This window comes from Pezoporus flaviventris, unplaced genomic scaffold (assembly GCF_033815535.1).
Source record: "Pezoporus flaviventris isolate CSIRO_AGI_PZ_B2104156 unplaced genomic scaffold, CSIRO_AGI_Pfla_v1 ptg000015l, whole genome shotgun sequence".
Lineage (NCBI taxonomy): Eukaryota > Metazoa > Chordata > Aves > Psittaciformes > Psittacidae > Pezoporus > Pezoporus flaviventris.
In genome coordinates this window covers 24824514-24842721 of record NW_026892563.1, presented here as the reverse complement: position 1 = coordinate 24842721, position 18208 = coordinate 24824514, and the positions used below count along the sequence as shown (strand labels likewise).

Sequence of the window (18208 nt, the reverse complement as noted above, 5' to 3'; positions counted from 1 at the left end):
TTGAGCCCTCAGCGTGACCCTGTGCGAGGCCATGTTGAATTCTGTAGGCTGCCAGAGATCTCAGCAAGAGTTGGCAGAGAAGAAAATGCAAGTGGTCTTTTCAGAAATCATTCCAGCCGCAGCAACAAAACCAAATGAAGAACCTCGCACGGAATAAACCAAAACCCAAACACAACAGCAACAAAAATAAATCGGCCACAGAATCGCAGAATACAGGTTGGAAGGGACCTGAAGGGTCCTCTGGTCCAGCCTTACTAGGTGGATCATTGACCTAGACTAGATATCCCAGCGCCCTGTCCAGTCAAATCTTAAAGTGCCCAGCGTGGGGAATCCATCACTTCCCTGGGGGGATTATTCCAGTGGATAATTGTTCTGTGAAAAATTTTCCTCCTATGTTCAGTTGCAATCTCCCCAGGAATAACTTGTGCCTATTACCCCTTGTCTTTTCCATGTGACATCTTGTGAAAAGGGAATCTCCATCTTCTTTGTAGAGGAAATCTGCAACTCCTCAAAAAATCCTCAAAATGTTTTAAGGTTTGTGGGTACTGCAAAGCGCCGGGTTTGACCTGGAGAAGGATGGAGGTGTACCTAGGCAGAATGTGGCCTGAGGCGGGGATGTGGTCCATACAGTGTCTCGGGGAAGTAAACCGAGCGCTTGGTGAGTGTGGTGGGGCCTGGAGCGCGTGTGAGGGTACACTGTTCGCTTCCCTTTCTGGGGAAGCTGCACTCTGGGATCCATGCTTAGCCTCCAGTCTGATACGGTCCACTCGGGAGTAAGGCGCCCCTGCGGCTGGGCACTGCTGCAGCTCTGCCGGCAGAAGCAGAGCTGCCAGGGTTGGCTGATTTGTATCACTGGGGGAAGGTTGGCATCAGGGACACTTTTATTCTCTGTGGAAGGAGCAGCAGACCTTTGAGCTGCAGGTAAAGGAATTTGACTGGAAACTCAATTTTTAAGAAATAACAAGGAAAATGGACCTTCTGGCATCTGGGTGCTCAACAGAGACAGTGGAACACTATTCTGGCCAGGTTATAGTTAGTATCTTTTGGGTATCTAAGCTATGGAAATAAAAATAATGAAAATGTAGATGGCAGTAATTGTCCTAAGTTAAGCTTTAGTCAGATGGTCATTGGCCTATAATTACATTGTATCTTTGTTTTAATTACTCAGAAGATGGAACATTTCAGATTTGTGTAGCAATACTCTGGTAATGCCATACACTCCATTTATATTTAGCTGGATTAGTTAATTTAAACAAATCTCAGGCTGAAGTTTTAAACTAATACACTGAACAGTCCTGCTGAAGTTGAAATAATTGAATATATGTTACGGAAGTTAACTGTGCTGAGTAAGGACCAGCATATTTGTTCAGCCCCTTTGGGAGCATTTGCTCTTTTGAATGTGGGTGGAAAACATCTGTACCTATTTACTTTCTCTGAGTCTTCACAGTGTGCCTGTAACTACATCCATGGATGGCCTGCCAAAATGCATGATGAAGATAGCAAAGCTGCTACCGTGAAATGCAGTTCTCCTTCAGTTTGAACTGAGACATCTGCTGGCTTTAGCAAAGTTCTGCTCAATACAACTGAAGGTTTGAAAAAGAAATATTAATAATGTTAATCTTAGTAATATTAATAATGCAATCTGCTATTGATTGCAAGGAAAGCAAGCTCTCTAAAATTGAAGGCAAGCCTTGGTGCTTGTCTCAAGGATTTTGTTACTCAAGCTGAGATAGCAAAGAAGCACTTTGAAGGTTAATTTTGGGCCATATGATGACAGCAACAGGTGAGATGTGGTAATCACCGTAGATACTTTATAGATTTACATTTTGTAAGGTATGTATTTAAAAGATGAAGGGAGGTAATGCAAAACCTCTAAACTGGTGATAGAGAAAGCATGAAGTAAATCTCACCTAATGAGCAGTCAGAAGTGGATTCTTGAATCTGTGAAATACTGTTCTGCTTGACTAGCATGGAACATTTCATTTTAGCATCAAAAGGAATTCAGGTGTCACAGCCAGTTAATGAAATAGTGATTAAGCAACTAAACCAAAGGATTCATACTTCCTGTTGTTAAGGAGAATGTGTGCTCATTTTTAGTGGCAAAAATTATAATATGATTTTGGTGGGTAACACACAATTCTAGCCCCTTATTGCTGACTACAAATGTAAATTCAGAAGAAAATTCTAAATCAGTTTACCTATGATGAGGGAAGTCTTGTCAGATGTTAGGTGAAGTCTAGCTAATTAAGGAAGTGCATTCAGGCTCTGCCAGAAGATCAGATATTATTCTTATTTTCATCTTAATAAGAAATCATTGATGGTGTAAAGAGTTCCTTTGATTATTAAAATAGGATATGAATATTGAAACCTTTTACAGGTAAGGACATGTTGATATGAAAGTAGCACAGAGAGGAAATGTCATTACGCTCTTCTTTTTTTTTAATGTTTCCATTTCACACTGTCTCAGGAAATCAAATTAAGGTACTCCAGTATTCTTATTAAATTCACTGGATGGGAGCTAAGAAAGATGATTAAGAGCTTGCATTTGCTGCTTATAATATGGCAAGAAGCAAAGACATGTAAGACACCAGTGAAGAGCAATTTTAGGCCTTGTACTTTCAAACTCGCCTTTTTATATACTATTACATGTCATTCCTAGTCCCTCTTCATGTTCTTATTATCACCTGCAGAAGAGAAGGAGGCACAGCACAGGCAGAGTGGAATAATAAAAGGAAGCAGAGTAATAATGAGATTTTATATAATGCTATCATGAGTACTTAAAGCTGAAGTTAATAGTAACCGTGAACTAGCTGCTGTTTCACTAGTTTAGAAATTACTGAACTGTAGCACTAATAGTTGTCAAAGTATGGCATAAAAAAAATACTCTGTCACTGAGGTCCTATGCATGTATTATGTACTGTGGGTAATGTCAGTAAGAGGTTAGTCATACCATACTCTCACATGATGTAATTAATACAGAGTAAATGGCTCTGAAATTTAACACCAGCCAGAGTGTAGTAATTGTGGAATTGTCCCAACTCTCAAAGAATGTGTGAGTGGATGGTGTTAATAGCTTGATCATGTAGCAGCAAGGGTTTAAACATAGATTATGAAGCATATAATTTGGTTCCTCAAGGGGCAACTAATTTGACAGCAGGCACCTTGTAGTGGAAGCTGACTTTTTGGTAGAGCTGTGGAACAGGCCAGGTTTTATTTTTAGGAGCATATGAGATCTGTTGGATCCTGCAATTATTCACGTCTGATCTGTAGTATTCCAAGAGCATTTCCAAGCATCCTGATTCACCAGGATATGTCTGCTTCTGATCTTGCTTTATTTTGGGGTTCAGTGTTTTAAGGAGAAGTACCACTACTGCAACTACAGCCTACAGCAAGATCTGTGTCAGATGTCACAGACTGGCTCTTTAGAAATCTCACATACCAGAAGTTTAGGTTTCAGAGGAATGGCAGGTACTCAGAAATTGCAGAAATCCTAGCCAAAACCTTCACTGACCTTATGTGAGGTATTTTAAATAACCTGTATTAGAGCAGTAGAATGGTAAGCATCAGTTGTGTGCTCAGTTTTAACTGAACAAGAAAAACTGCAATCATAGAATCATAGAATCGTTAGGGTTGGAAAGGACTTTAAGATCATCTAGTTCCAACCCCCCTGCTGTGGGCAGGGACACCTTACACTAAATCATATCATCCAAGGCCTCTTCCAAACTGGTCTTGAACACTGCCAGGGGTGGAGCATTCACAACCTCCCTGGGCATCCTATTCCAGTGCCTCACCACCCTAACAGGAAAGAATTTCCTTCTTATATCCAACCTAAACTTCCCCTGTTTAAGTTTTAACCCATTACCCCTTGTCCTGTCACTACAGTCTCTAATGAAGAGTCCCTCTCCAGCACCCCTGTAGGCCCCCTTCAGATACTGGAAGGCTGCTATGAGGTCTCCACGCAGCCTTCTCTTCTCCAGGCTGAACAGCCCCAACTTCCTCAGCCTGTCTTCATACGGGAGGTGCTCCAGTCCCCTGATCATCCTCGTGGGCCTTCTCTGGACTTTTTCCAACAGTTCCATGTCCTTTTGATGTTGAGGACACCGGAACTGCACACAATACTCCAGGTGAGGTCTCACAAGAGCAGAGTAGAGGGGCAGGATCACCTCCTTCGACCTGCTGGTCACGCACCTTTTAATGCAGCCCAGGATACAGTTGGCTTTCTGGGCTGCGAGTGCACGCTGCTGGCTCATGTTCATTTTCTCATCAACCAGCACCCCAAGTCGTTCTCCGCAGGGCTGCTCTGAATCTCTTCTCTGCCCAACCTGTAGCTGTGCCTGGGATTGCTCTGACCCAGGTGTAGGACCTTGCACTTGTCATGGTTAAACTTCATGAGGTTGGCATCAGCCCACCTCACAAGTGTGTCAAGGTCCCTCTGGATGGCATTCCTTCCCTCCAGGGTATCAACTGAACCACACAGCTTGGTGTCATCGGCAAACTTGCTGAGGGCGCACTCAATCCCACTGTCCATGTCAGCGACGAAGATGTTAAACAAGACCGGTCCCAACACCGATCCCTGAGGGACACCACTCGTTACTGGTCTCCAGCTGGACATTGAGCCATTGACCACAGCTCTTTGCGTACTGGTACACAGGAGGAATCTTAGAATATTATTCTTTAAAAGCTTTATGTTTTTCACTTTCTAGTTATTGCTAACATCTAATGGAAGGTCATTTTTTTATAATATAATTTGTGCTCAATAGTGCCAGCTCAGTTCTTCCCAGAGATTCTTGAAGTACAGTTGTGCTTAATGCTATAGAAGCACAACAGTGTGACAATTATTCTTTGAGAGTAAGTTCAGATTTAGTTGGGCTGGACAGATGGAAAAAAAAAATTAGATAGCTCATGACTTGAAAATGGTTCTGAGTTCTGTCAGGTTTTTTAAAATTATCATCTGATAGCTATACAATAAACTAAATTATTCTAACACCAGGAATCAATGAGAAGTCATTTAAAAATGTAAGGAAGCTGTATATATGCAAATACTATATGAGAAATTTCATAACAATCACTTAAAAAATGTAATTTGCAACTTGAAAGACTGAATAAAATGATTTTCCTAGAAGTGTATTTCAGATGCTTCTTGATTTGCGGCAATTGGTACCTCCTAATTTGAGGGACCTTTCCAAGTTTGGACTAACCCCCATTTTCTTTTTAAAACTTTAGAGAATATGTAGGAATTGTCATTGTGAGGCACATTACAATCTCAAAAACTGCTGTTAAAAATTCTTTAGAAATAATGCACTGGAATAATTTGAACTAGCTTTAACTTAGCCATTGAGGTATCAGGAGTGCAATACATGACTTTGGTATTGAGTAATTGGCTCTCAGCAGGTAAGCTGGTTAACACTCCATTCCCTGCTGTCATGGATAGCCTTCTAATACAAATGTCTAATACATGACCAGCCAGCTTAAAGTTAACTTGGCTATCTCTTTACAGTGCTGCATTGTCTTTGTTGTTGTAACTCTTGTGACTTGCTGGCCTAAAATGGTTTCTAAATCCTCTTTTTTTTCTTTCTTATTCCAAAATAATAGTAGTACATGCTTATTCATATAGCAAGATGCATTTTTCTTTTAGGAGGGCAGAATTTAATTTCCGTAGTGCAAGTCCATCTTGTAGAAAAGTTTAATTTCCATAAGTTAAACCCCCTCCTTCCTTTCAGCTGACTGGAAGAGAAATTCAGATGTTTTGTCCTTGAGATCACCATCCTGAGCCTCAACACCGAAGATATTTAAAAACAGCAGATGGATTTCTTACTGTACCAGATGAAGTAGAACAAGTTAAGTATGGTGCCAAGATAGATAACCTGTTTCAAGACATTTCTTTTATGTCAAACAACCCTTGACATTATACTCAAGTAACAGTCATTCTCAATTATCACTATCAAGTGTTACCATACTGCAGTATGTAGTGGTTTCTATTCCATATGCTTATAAAATAGGTCCAAAGACAGACATTCACATGAAAAATGTCCAGATTTTTATTGCTGTGCCATCTGTGCTGAATAATTCTGCAGTTTCTGGTTTACATTAAGAGCATAATGAAAACTGCTGATAAAGAGGGGGGAAATGAACAATTTCATTCAAAAATTATTCCTGTAATAGCTGAAATCTACAGATTTTTCAGATAATATGTATTTAAACATTTGGCTTAAGGGAAGTTAACATTTTGAGCAATGGTGTGTGTGGAAGGGCGAGCTAGAGATCTAGGTGAGAAGTGAATGCACCAATCTTAACAGTATGATATCCATCATATACTCTCAGTGCTTGTCCCTGCTGCTTTGAAATTCTTCATACATAATTTTCCATAGGAGTGAGGAAAAAAATTGCATAAATGTATATTGTTTATGTGTCTAGAACAGCTTAATAGAAGCCTTAGTCAAAGGACTGAGATTTTAGTGAGAGATTTCTACTGTCTTTTGAATGTGATGAGATTTATAGTCATCTGCTCTTGCAGAAGAGGCTTCCAAAGTGTGAATTCAGTTATTGAAAAAGTTCTGTTTCCTGTTGTGATCCTGCTTTAAGAAGGATACCATTATATATTTGTAGCTTTCTCTGAATTCAGAAAACAGTAAACCAATGGCATCTTGCACTTCATCAAAAGAAGTGTGGCCAGCAGGTCAAGGGAGGTGACTCTTTCCCCCTGCTCTGCTCTCATGAGACCCCACCTGCAGTATGGTGTTCAGTTCTGGGCCCCAAACATAAGAAGGATATGGACTTGCTACAGCAAGTCCAGAGGAGGGCCACAAAGATGATCTGAGGGCTGGAGCACCTCTCCTGTGAAGACAGGCTGAGAGTGTTGCGATTGTTCAGCCTGGAGAAGAGAAGGCTCTGGGGAGACCTTAGAGCAGCCTTCCAGTTCCTAAAGGGGGCCTACAAAAATGCTAGAGAGAGACTTTTTATAAGGGCATGTAGTGATAGGACAAGGGGGAATGGTTCTAAACTAGGTTCAGATTAGATGTTAGGAAGAAATTCTTAACTGTGAGTGTGGTGACACACTTGAACAAGTTGCCCAGAGAAGTTTTGGATGCTTTGTCCCTGGCAGTATTCAAGGCCAGGTTAGATGGGGCTTTGAGCAACCTGATCTAGTTGAAGGTGTCCCTGCCCATGGTGGGGAGATTGGAACTGGATGATCTTTCATGTTACTTCCAACCAAAACCATTTTGTGATTATGTGAATTGTAGTTATTTATAAAGACCTAAAATAATTTTGCATGGGGTTTGGAAGGAAAGGCTATATCTTAATATAGTTTTGTGTATACAATGATTACTTTTAGTTTCAGCAAAGTGAAAATAAGGAGTTGTATAAGCCTTAATTATGCTGTTAATTTTATTTCTTGAGATATCGTAATGGAATTGAATTGCTGTTTAAGAAATTCTTGTATCAGTTTGAAACTGCTGTACTCCCTGCAATATTTTGTCTGTAGGTACATTACAGTAGTGGAGAAATTACTTTTAAAAAATCAGATTTACTAGTAAATTCGTATTTTATTCCTTCAGTGTGTTTATTGGAGCACATAGATGTGTATTCTATTTTTTAGAGATACTGTTTTAGGTCTCAGGTCTTCTCTGCAGTCTTGGAGCTCGCAAGTGCTGTCTGTGCTAACTATAGTCCTGCGCTTGTGATCCTGGCAAGTGGCATCCATCAGCACAAGCCCTTGGAGATATGCTGCTAAGTCTCTTTCTAGAGCTGTGTGGCAGGTGAGCACTAACAGGAGCCACACTTGGTGTTGCCTGTAAGAACAGGATGTGTAGACGCTCACAGGATCTGTGGCGTGTAACCAAGGTCAGCACGTAGCGCAGCACAGGGAGAAGAGGTTCTCTCAGGGAGGCTGCCTTACGTTGTTTAACAACCTAGATAGGAATTTTGCTTGCTTGTGGGTCTTTTGCACTGGGAGGTGGGAGTTTGGATTTCTAGGTTAATGATAGTGGTAATTATAGAAGATACCTAGAAGTTAGAACGCTAGGTTTCAGAGGGTTTTGATGTTATGTTTTGTTTTGTTTTCCCATAAATACTGAATGGTTATGATATGTTTCTGAAAAAAATTGGAGCATTTGGGCTATAAATTACTAGTCTGTTCACTGCTTTAAAGATGAACCTGAACTATCTGAGGATGAATTGCAAGACTGAATTGTGTGAAGCCAGAACCTGCAGTATCTGGCTTTATCTTGGAGGCAGGTACTAACTCCAGACAGTTCTAGGTACCAGGTTTCAGTGCTGCAAACTAGGCAGCTCATCTGTCACAGTTCCTAGTAAAAAGCTTGGTGCCCTGGACTAGAAAGACTTCTGCTCCTGCAGAAGTCTTTGGATTGTCACTCTGTAGCAATATCTATACAGCTAGATACAATTTCTGGAGCGTGAGTGATGTACGTCCTTCTTATGAAACCTTGACACACTGCACAATTTGGAGGAAACCAAAGGGAATGCATTTATAAAAAAATTCAAAACTCCTGCATTTTATATATTATTCTATGCCAAGCTCTATCTTGAAACAAAAAGTTTACTGGCTTTCCCAATTTTAAAACCATTGTTACAGAGGAGCCTGTCAGCTGATGTTCTCTGCCCTCTCTCCCTTTCTAATTTTGCAAATGCATTCATCTGGGGAGAGGGAGGAGGCCAGAAGAGAATATGGCAAAAGAGAGCTGTATCTGCAATGTGTGACTGCTGGGAAATAAATATATCCCATTGGTCTCTCTGTATGCCGTATTTCAGCAAGAAAGTCATGTTTTTCAAGTGACTTTACACTTTTTTGCTGTAAGTGTTAATTAAAAAAGCTGTTGTTATATAGGCAATGAAGGCCCAGCCTTGCCATTGCCCTTCGCTCACAGGGAGGTGTATACAGATGACAGGATTAGACATGGCTGATCTCAGATCATGTCCTGCAGTGGCTCTGAGCTGTGACATCACCACCAACTTCAGAGGAAAATGTGTAGGACTACAGTGTCATGACTTTGCCCACGAGAAAGCTGAAGATGTTCGTTTGTCCAGTTCTGTTCATCGTTGTTTCATGTGTAAGGGATTTTTCCACGGATATCTATTATAACGTTGAATTTTGCTGCAGTATTTCAGAAAGCATATACTTTATGTTTCATATGAAAATTGTCTAGCTTCTTCTAGTTACAATAGCTGCTTGTTCTGCTGCCAAGAAAGGAGCATCATCAACTACTTGGATTATAAAATTACAGAATAAAGACAACAACAGAAATACACCGTTATTTTTCCTTCCTTATATCCTGCCTTGTGACAGGAATCCCTCCCCCTTCCAAATTCGTTGCTTAACAATAAACAAAGCTGCTTTCAACAGCTATTTATAGCCTCTGCGGAGTGTAATACAGTTCAGCCATGACAGTATTAAGAAATGGGATTATCTTCATAGTTTTGATGTTTTAGTAAACTTTATTTGATTTATAACCTCTCCTAAACTCATAGAATTATAGAATGGTTTGGCTTGGAAGGGACCCAAAAAATCATATAGTTCCAACCACATTGCCATGGGCAAGGACACCTTCCACTAGACCAGGTTGCTCCAAGCCCTGTCCAACCTGATGTGAACACTTCCAGGGACAGGGCAAGCCACAGCTTCTCTTGGCAACCTGTTCCAGTGCCTCACCACCCTCACAGTGAAGAATTTCTTCCTAATATCTAATCTGAAGTCTGTCCTCTTTCAAAGTGATTCCCTTTTGTCTTATCACTACTTTTTATAAAAAGTCCCTCTACAGAATTTTTGTAGGCCCCCTTTAGGTACTGGAAGGCTGCTATATGGAGTGTCTACAATCCCAATAATAAAGAATAGCATAAATACGTTTGTTTAGGTAAATGTTTTATTAACATCAGCAGAGAAAGATGTTCACTGCAAGGGATACAGTGTCACCACAACAACTCCAGAAGTGACTGGAAGTTTTAGTTTACTCAGCCTGGGGATTTCAGGTTGCTTGTATGTTTCATTCCTATTAACAGAAATTTTTGTTGCTCAGTGTTTTGGGAAATTATGTAAAGATATTTGGCTGAATCCCAATATATCAGAAAACATTTTTTAAAACCTTAAAAATCTGTCTACTTTGCCCAAGGAAAATGCCTTGAGGAAAGGACTTCACATTCCCTAGCTATAAGTTAATAATTATGGTGAACAAAATTAAGAATTTAATCACAAAGGACTCCCTCTGTTGTCAACAGAGAGAAAGAGGATCTTTCAGGGGATTCCTGACTAGAAGTCTTAACTCAGATCTCTGTGCTACCCTTCTGAGGAGGCTTGTGAGAGAGACAAGAAAACTTAGATACCCGTGGCAGTATGTGATGGGTGGACTTGCATTGGTAATCCCAGTGTTTCCATGGTGAACGCTGGCTCCCATGTCTGGGGCTCTCCTGACAAAGTGCAATACAGAGATGCAGAGGGAGGTACCAGTTTTCACCAGCTGTCACACCTTGTCTCCTCCAGAACTTCTGCACAAAAGGTGGTGAGTTAGGACAACCTTGTGTACTCTAATGCTTGACCTGTGGGCCACCAGTTCAGCCACCGGTTCTTAGGAATATTAGTCCATCCTTTCTCTTCCCTTACATGTTCTCTGTCATAGCTGGCTTTTGTTTTTCAAGAATATTGTAGATGATGTATCTGACATTTTGGGGCAAGGTCTTTCTCATGCTTATACCAGGCAAATTATATGACATCAAATTCTGACTAATGCTTTGTTCCACTTGTGGTTGTCAGCTGTAGGTGATAACATCTGTGTTGCCTGTGCCTTTGCATTTTAAGAGTGCTCTCAGGAACACGTGCAAATACTGCAGGCCCTTTGACCTGCCACGTGCTGACCCCACAGTTGTCTCACAGGCTGACTACAAGGAGCCTTGTCAATTGTATCTGCAAGACTGGAGTTGCTCAGGCATTTGAAGTTGTGGGTGCACCTTCACCCATATCTGGGACTGTGTTTACAATTTCACAGTTTTGGATCTACCCAAAACTGGACTTCAGAAAGGTCACCAACAGACTTCAAAGATAATGTATGCCCTGACTCATTTACTTTAGACAGTCCTCTAAATGGGCACTGACCTCCTGTGTCTTTGTGCTGGACAGTCTCTGTTAAGAAATCCTGTAACTTGCTGTCCTCTTTTGCACTGCACTGCTGTATCTTCTCATTTAGTTAGTATTAAACTTTTAATCAAACATAATGCTTTAAGGATCTGGATCTTGAAATTTGTTGGCAGATTCTTTAGTATTCATCCTTCTCATCTGAAAAATTGCATAGCTCTCCTATGGCAGTTAAGACATAAAAACCTTCCCTGAATCTGAATCTTTGGTGGGTACAGAAGTCTGAAGGCTTCTGGCTTTTCTAATGGCTATGCTGTTTTGTTTGCTGCTGTCAGCATTTCTTTTTATTAACAGATACTATGTTTGTTTCTCATTTAGCCTGGCAGCTTAACGTTTAAAGTAGGTGAGAATCTGATTTTACTTACAGAATACTTCATTTATTTAAGGTTTTTTGAAATGACTTGTTCAATGGATGTATCACACCTTGGCTGATGATCGGTCCCTCTTTCTGTGCAATTACAGTTCTACGCAACAAAGAAAGAGTGGGATACGTGTATCCAGGCAAAACTAAATCACTTAAGCAGAAAATAAAGTCTGTTGAAACACTACATAAATGCTGAACATGCACCTTTTTTAATTGAGCCTGGTAAACAGAGAGATTCCCAGCATATCCTGAAAGTTTAGTCCCTGGACCAAGTCAAAAAATGACCCACCACTCGTCAAGGTAAAATACAAGTTACAAGTCAAACAGCTAGTCCTTTTAAGAAACAGTGAATATGTGTAAATTGGCGATTGTTTTAGAGCTTCTTGGTTTGACTCAATTCATAAATTTAGTTTATCAGTTAAAAAATTTGCTGCACCGAGAACTTGATTGTCACCCTCCTCACAGAGATGGAACCTAATGTGCTAAAGTGCAGGCTGACATAGAAAGCCTTTGAAGTTCACAGTGCTAGTCAGAGATGTGCCTGTACCCAAGAGCCAAGTCTGTTTAGTGACAATTACTAAATCTGTAAATACTTTTGATTCATAGAATCATGAATCATGATTCTGTAAATACTTTTGATTGATGGTTTTAAAGAGAGAGACAATTCTTGAATGTCAACTCACAAATGCAAGTGGATTAAAATTTCCTGAGCCACCTGCTTGCTTCAAAGGCTATGGCTTGAACATTGTGGGAAAAATCTGTTCCATGAGTTCCTCAGAAAGGTGCCTCAGTACTGAAGGTAGTTGTGCCTTTCTCTGAAACCTGGCTGAAGGTATCTTCCCAAAGTGAAGACATTAATGGCCTCAGACTAATTACACTTTTGCAAGGCATAAGACTCTCAGTTGCTTGTAGATTCCTGTTCATTTGCTGGCTACTGACAACTTGTGAGCTTAAGTTGACCTCTGTGTATTTTAAATTGGGTATTAACTCTGGAAGAAAAAGAACATGTCAGATGAACTGTTACCACATCTTCTGTGTCATGCCATAGGTCTCACTGGGAGCTGGACAATGATGGCAGAAGAAAGCTGGGAAATTGTATTATTATAAAGAACAGCTTCGTAAGTGGAAGAGGTGTTGGTGAAGGCAGACGCTATTAGTGTGAAAGAAGCAGAACCTATTCATTAGCTCTTCTTTCTGTGTGGGAAATTAAAATGTGAAATAAAAAGGACTGGTTGCACTGTGCAACTACTTGCTGTGCAATGAGCATACATCATGCCTTGAATATAACAAATGCCAAATGTAACAACTATGTAGAGGCCAGATTTCTTTCTTCTCTGGGGATTTTGATCTGTATTCTTGTAGAAGATTTTTTTGTATCACATCCATGCATTTCCCATCACTTTGTAATCTGAAGGAGAAATCCAGTCTGGTAAATTAATAGGTAGCATTCTCCTATGTAACAGACCAGGTGGGAGTATGTAGACCTTAGAGGAGTGTTTGTCACCAAATGAACATGTCTGTGCTAGTTCAAAATGCCCTTCAAGCTATGTCTGAAATATTTCTCTGTTCAAATGAGTTACTCCTTCTCGTGGGTGGAATGAAGAATCTTGTCCTTCATCTTAATTTGTATACACTAAGTTCATGACAGAGTAACTTAGTCATACGAAGGAAGGCAGATATCACCTCCCTTCTATGCCATGCAAAGCTAACAGACTAGTAAAACCAGGCCTTCCATGTCTACCAAAACAATCAGGTTGCACACTCTGCATACTCAAGTTAAAAAGCTAACTAACTTAGCTATTCGTATGGCTTCTAAACCACACATGTACAAATTCACATTAAAATTAGAATTAATTACATCTCTCAACTCATCCATCTAAATGAACAATGCTTTGCTGAATGTAGCTCTGCTTTTCATAAGTATCCTCCCATTATATAACAACTGGATATTCCTATTTTACCTTGGCATTTGTTTGTGGGAGAGGTGCTCTGAAAACTAAATATATCCAGTATTAATTGAACTATGTATCTAGGAAGGACAATTCTTTATCATTTTATAATGAGATCTGTCTATACATGAAAAAAAATCAGCCATTCAACATTTTTACTTCTATTTTAGATCTGTCTTCACATCTGTGAGAGAGAGCAACAATTGCCTCCTATATTTTACAGCCTGGAATGTATGAAAAATGAACTTCTGAGAAACTGAGTTTTACAAATACTCAGAAAATGGGAAGAAATAACACAGAGGAAAAGGAAATGGGCAATGGATAAAATGATAAGGATTTTTGGCATCTAATGGAAAAGGAGAGAGAAACACCTACAAAATACAAATCTGCACATAAAAGTCTTCCTGAACCCTAAAAATGACATGCAGTATGTTAGATCATTATTTTCCTTCTCTGTTACGTCTCTTGCCCTATTAATTCCCCTACATATACCACATTTGATGTGTTCTCGTTATGCTTATATTCCTTCCTGTTACCCCATATGAACTAGGAAACTTACCATGTCTTCCCTTGGAGCTCCAAATCTCCAAGCACAAAGTATCCATGTTCTGTGCCATGAGCAGTCTTCAGAGAGTTACCTTCGGTCTAGCTTACAGTAGCATGCAGCTGTCTCTTGGCAAGCACACTACCTAGCGAGCATGTTGGCACTGTGGTGTCCTGAGGCCGTGATGCTGCCTGCGGTTCCTTGGCCTCTCTGTGCTGTGTAAACATGTCTACCGTCTTTAATGATCTCAGCTGGTGGCCTTGACACAAAACAACAGAACTTGGAGGCTGCCTTTTGCTGTCGTCTGTATGCAGTAACCAGGGAAAGGTTTCACCTCTACCATGGATTTAGCAGAATGCCGCCAAAACTGAAGGTGGTGTGAACTCCCATGCACTGAATTCAGTGAACCAGAATTTTCCCACTGAATTCATCTGCTTGGAAATGGAAGTTACAGGTTTACTTCATCACACAGATGCCCTGATGCATTACAGTTGTGTATATTCCTTGAACAGTGCAGTTTACCCACTCAGTTTGAGGACAAGGACAGAGACAGCCTGGCAAATTGCTCTGAGGTTGTTGAAGGCAGAACCTGTCCAGCTGTACTGTCTGTCCTGTCCCTGCTGTGGTTGGCCTGGCAGGGTGGAGCACCTGCACACGTCGCAGTGCAAAGTCTGCTGTCTTAGCACAAACTGGCTGTCACCAGCACTTTAAAGAAAATTGCTGGACTTTGCATCTGAGGCTTGTACGCACAGCCCCAGCCGGCTTTCTTCTGTGGGGATGTTTTCTCCTGGGAAACAAGTGGTAATGAATTGTGGAGGACCTAGAAGCAGAATAATTATTTCTGTTCATGAGTATCCAAAGACTTACAGACTTTTTTCCATGGATTTGCAGAAATCGATCCTTAGTCCCATTTAAATGACTACACCAGACGTTCTCAACTGAATGAAAATGTACATGGTATGCAGGCACCAAAGATTGCAAATAAATGTTTTTCAAAACCGCCTGTAATTATGCAAAGTAAATTTTATGCAAGAAGTGGCGCCACCTAAATGACAAAATAACATACGCACATGTTAGAAAAGAGTCTTTTCAAAGGATCGCCACCCTCCTGGAATAGCTAGAGTCTTCAATTACAAGTTAATCTATCCTAGTAATATTAATTTGGGAGTTGATTGGGAGTGGTCCTCTGTTTTTTCAGTAGTTATTGTATTCTTTCTACTCTTTCAATTCTACAGAATTACCTCCTGTATGAACACCATGTGGCAACATGACTAGTTCTGCTGCAACTTTCCCCATGACAAGGTAAGAAATCCAGAGTTAGACGGCTCAGATGTAACCAAAGCTGATTTATAGCTAGAGTTTGTTAATTTCTCATTTTAAACTCAGACCCGAGCAGTCAGTTATATACTGTCAACAAGCCTGATACTTACGTTTTTTTCCCAATTACCCTCTTTTCTGTGTCTCCTGGTAAGTAGAACCAGGAGTAGAACCCACTGGTCTTGTGGCATTGGGCTGCAGTGCTTCACCAAGGACCCAGAGGAAACAGGGCTGCTCCAGCTATATCAGTTAGAATCTGCTGTCTGCTCCTGTGCCACCATCCATGTTCTTCATGCAGCCTCTCCATGGAGCTGGACTGTGGTTGAGAGTACAACTGCAGTTGCTTGAAGGAGAGGATACAAGTCTGTAAAGGTTGCAAACCTGAAGCTCCCTTACTTAGTTGGTGCAATGAACCAGATTCTAACTGCCTACAATTTGAAAGCTTCCAGGAAGACCATGAAAGGAGTATCTGATATGTTGGTGCTGCTGCAGTAATAGCTGTGTCAAAACCAGGTGTTGCAACTTCCTAAACAGTAGTAATAGATGAGTTGATACCACCTACTTCCTTAGTTCTTCTTTTCCTGCTTTGTCATAAGGGTGGCTGTCTAGGACTAGAAAAAGGAAGACAGTGAAGTTTTAAAGGATTTGCAATTGTAAGCAGCTGAGAAGGAAATGAGCACTAATTCTTGTCAGAAGCAGACTACTAAGCTGCAGGCTGAGTGACGCCCTGTGGGTCCAAGATCCACTATACAGAAGTGGGAATAGTGAGTCTGAAAGTTAAGAGTCTCAGTTGGCCATTAGTAATTCTTCTGGTCATCTGTGAAAGTCTCAGGGATGGTCCAGTCAATAGAGCCATATCATTCATGAATCTAAGTTTAGGTCACTCTAAGAAGCATAGCAGACTTGAAAAAGAAAGTTTTAATGGATCAGAAGAAGCAACATTGATTTTGAGAAAATAGACACCTTCATCTAGGACCTTTCCCGATGAGTCCTCACATCTGTGACTGCTTTGTACCAAAATTGACTTTATAGTCCACACAACCTGGTCTTTATGAACCCCAGAGGCAGAGTTTTCCTTCCACTGAATTCCCCTAGTGAAGATCCAAACTCTTGTCATCGCGTGACTTAATAGATATTCACTTTGAATCAAAAAACCTTACACAAAGATGTTTAATTGTGTATTACATTCATCCATGTGTCTTCTCTGTGAGACCAGAGTCTCTTATAATATAAACCAGTTTGAATTCTCTTTTATCATACATCTGAAAGAAAACAAAGAACAACAAAAACCTCCCACACCATTTAAAATGTGTTTACCTGAACTTCTCACCTTATTACAGATAGACATGTGGTGGGATGGGGAATTCTGTGTCCTGTTTGTCTTGCTCTGTCACCACATGCATGGAACTCATATTTCCAGTACAGCATCATGACTTCTCTTTGACAGGCCATGAAGATGTGTATTTGCAAAGGCTTAGAGAGCAATGGAGACACATTGACATGGCCACTTCTACAGTTGCCATCCCTTAGTACTGTTTAGCTGTGTCATCTCCCAGCCTAGGCAAACATAAATAAAGCAAGCCCTCAGAATTAATATCTCTGTCTCTGTTTTCTAGACGGACCACTAAACGAAATGTGTAAGACTTCACCTATCTGTAATGCTGACCAGCTACTGTTAAAAAAACCTTCTTTTCTGTCTCTGCTTTCATGCTTTGATAATCATTCCCCTTCCTGTTCATGGGATGACTTTATTGTCTTCATTTTGTCCATTTTTATATTAAATACTTCCCTTTGGGTTTTGCCTTTGGAGTTTTGCTTGATTCACTGGCTCTCTGGAATACTATGTAGAGCTTGTTTTAAACGGCAAAGTATATGCATGTGTAGCATGCCTCAGTAGAACATGCATGAACTGCTGTTCAGAGCAGCTGTCATTTTCAATTGGTACATGAGGGTTCTGATGAGACCACTGCATCCAAATTGCCCAAAAGCATTGTCTAATGTCACTACCTCAGTCCTGTTTCCATTTTGTGTCATGTATTCTTCCCTCCCTCCTCAAAATTAACCCTTGCTTTAACTGTGCAGCATGGAGCCCATGATAGTGTAACACCCCTTACTGCATGTTGAGTTTCACACCAGCAAGGCTTGCCCCAAGAATGGTTTTCCTAGGTAACGTACCAAATGTGCAATAGTGTAACAAGTTGAATGAAGTTGTGCCAACACAATACTAAATATCATCAGTGATCTTTACTCTTGTGAGACCCCAGCTGGAGTACTGTGTTCAGCTCTGGGGCCCCCAGCACAAGAGGGATGTGGACCTCACTGTTGGAGTGAGTCCAGAGGAGAGTTAAGAAGGTGATCAGAGGGCTGGAGCACCTCTCCTATGAAGACAGACTGAGGCTGTTCATCCTGGAGAAGAGAAGGCTCTGGGAAGACCATATGGCAGCTTCCAGTACCTAAGCGGGGCCTACAAGAGAGCAGGAGAGGGACTTTTACAAGGGTAGTGATAGGACAAGGGGGAATGGCTTTAAACTGAATGGGGACATTTAGATTAGATATTAGAAAGAAGCTCTTTACTATGGTAGTGGTGAGACACTGGCACAGGTTACGCAAAGAAGCTGTGGCAGTCCTGGAAGTTCAGAGCCAGGCTGGATGGGGCTTGGAGCAACCTGCTCTAGTGGAAGGTGCCCCTGCCCATGGTAGGGGGATTGTAACTGTTCCTTCCCAACTCAAAACATTCTATGATTCTGTGAATGTCCCCACTGAGAGGCAAGTGCCACTGCAGATCATTTCTCAAACAGTGTGACTAACACAGTTTATGACCCTATCTCATCAGGCTCCTGTTTATCTAATGTGTCACCCTTTAAGTCTTATGTTTCACCCCAGCTGTTCATGTT

The 18208-nt window shown here is 40.8% G+C and overlaps 1 long non-coding RNA gene across 2 annotated transcripts; it reads left to right on the top strand.

Moving 5' to 3' along the window:
- The first annotated feature begins 637 nt into the window (after positions 1–637).
- On the top strand, positions 638–17116 carry LOC133269461 (uncharacterized). Of its 2 annotated transcripts, XR_009743462.1 has the most exons (5): positions 638–1026; positions 2691–2773; positions 5721–5837; positions 10763–11052; positions 13624–17116. It is a non-coding gene; the product is annotated as an uncharacterized LOC133269461 (long non-coding RNA). The 2 variants fall into 2 exon arrangements; XR_009743463.1 differs by lacking the exon at positions 10763–11052.
- The last annotated feature ends 1092 nt before the right edge of the window (positions 17117–18208 follow it).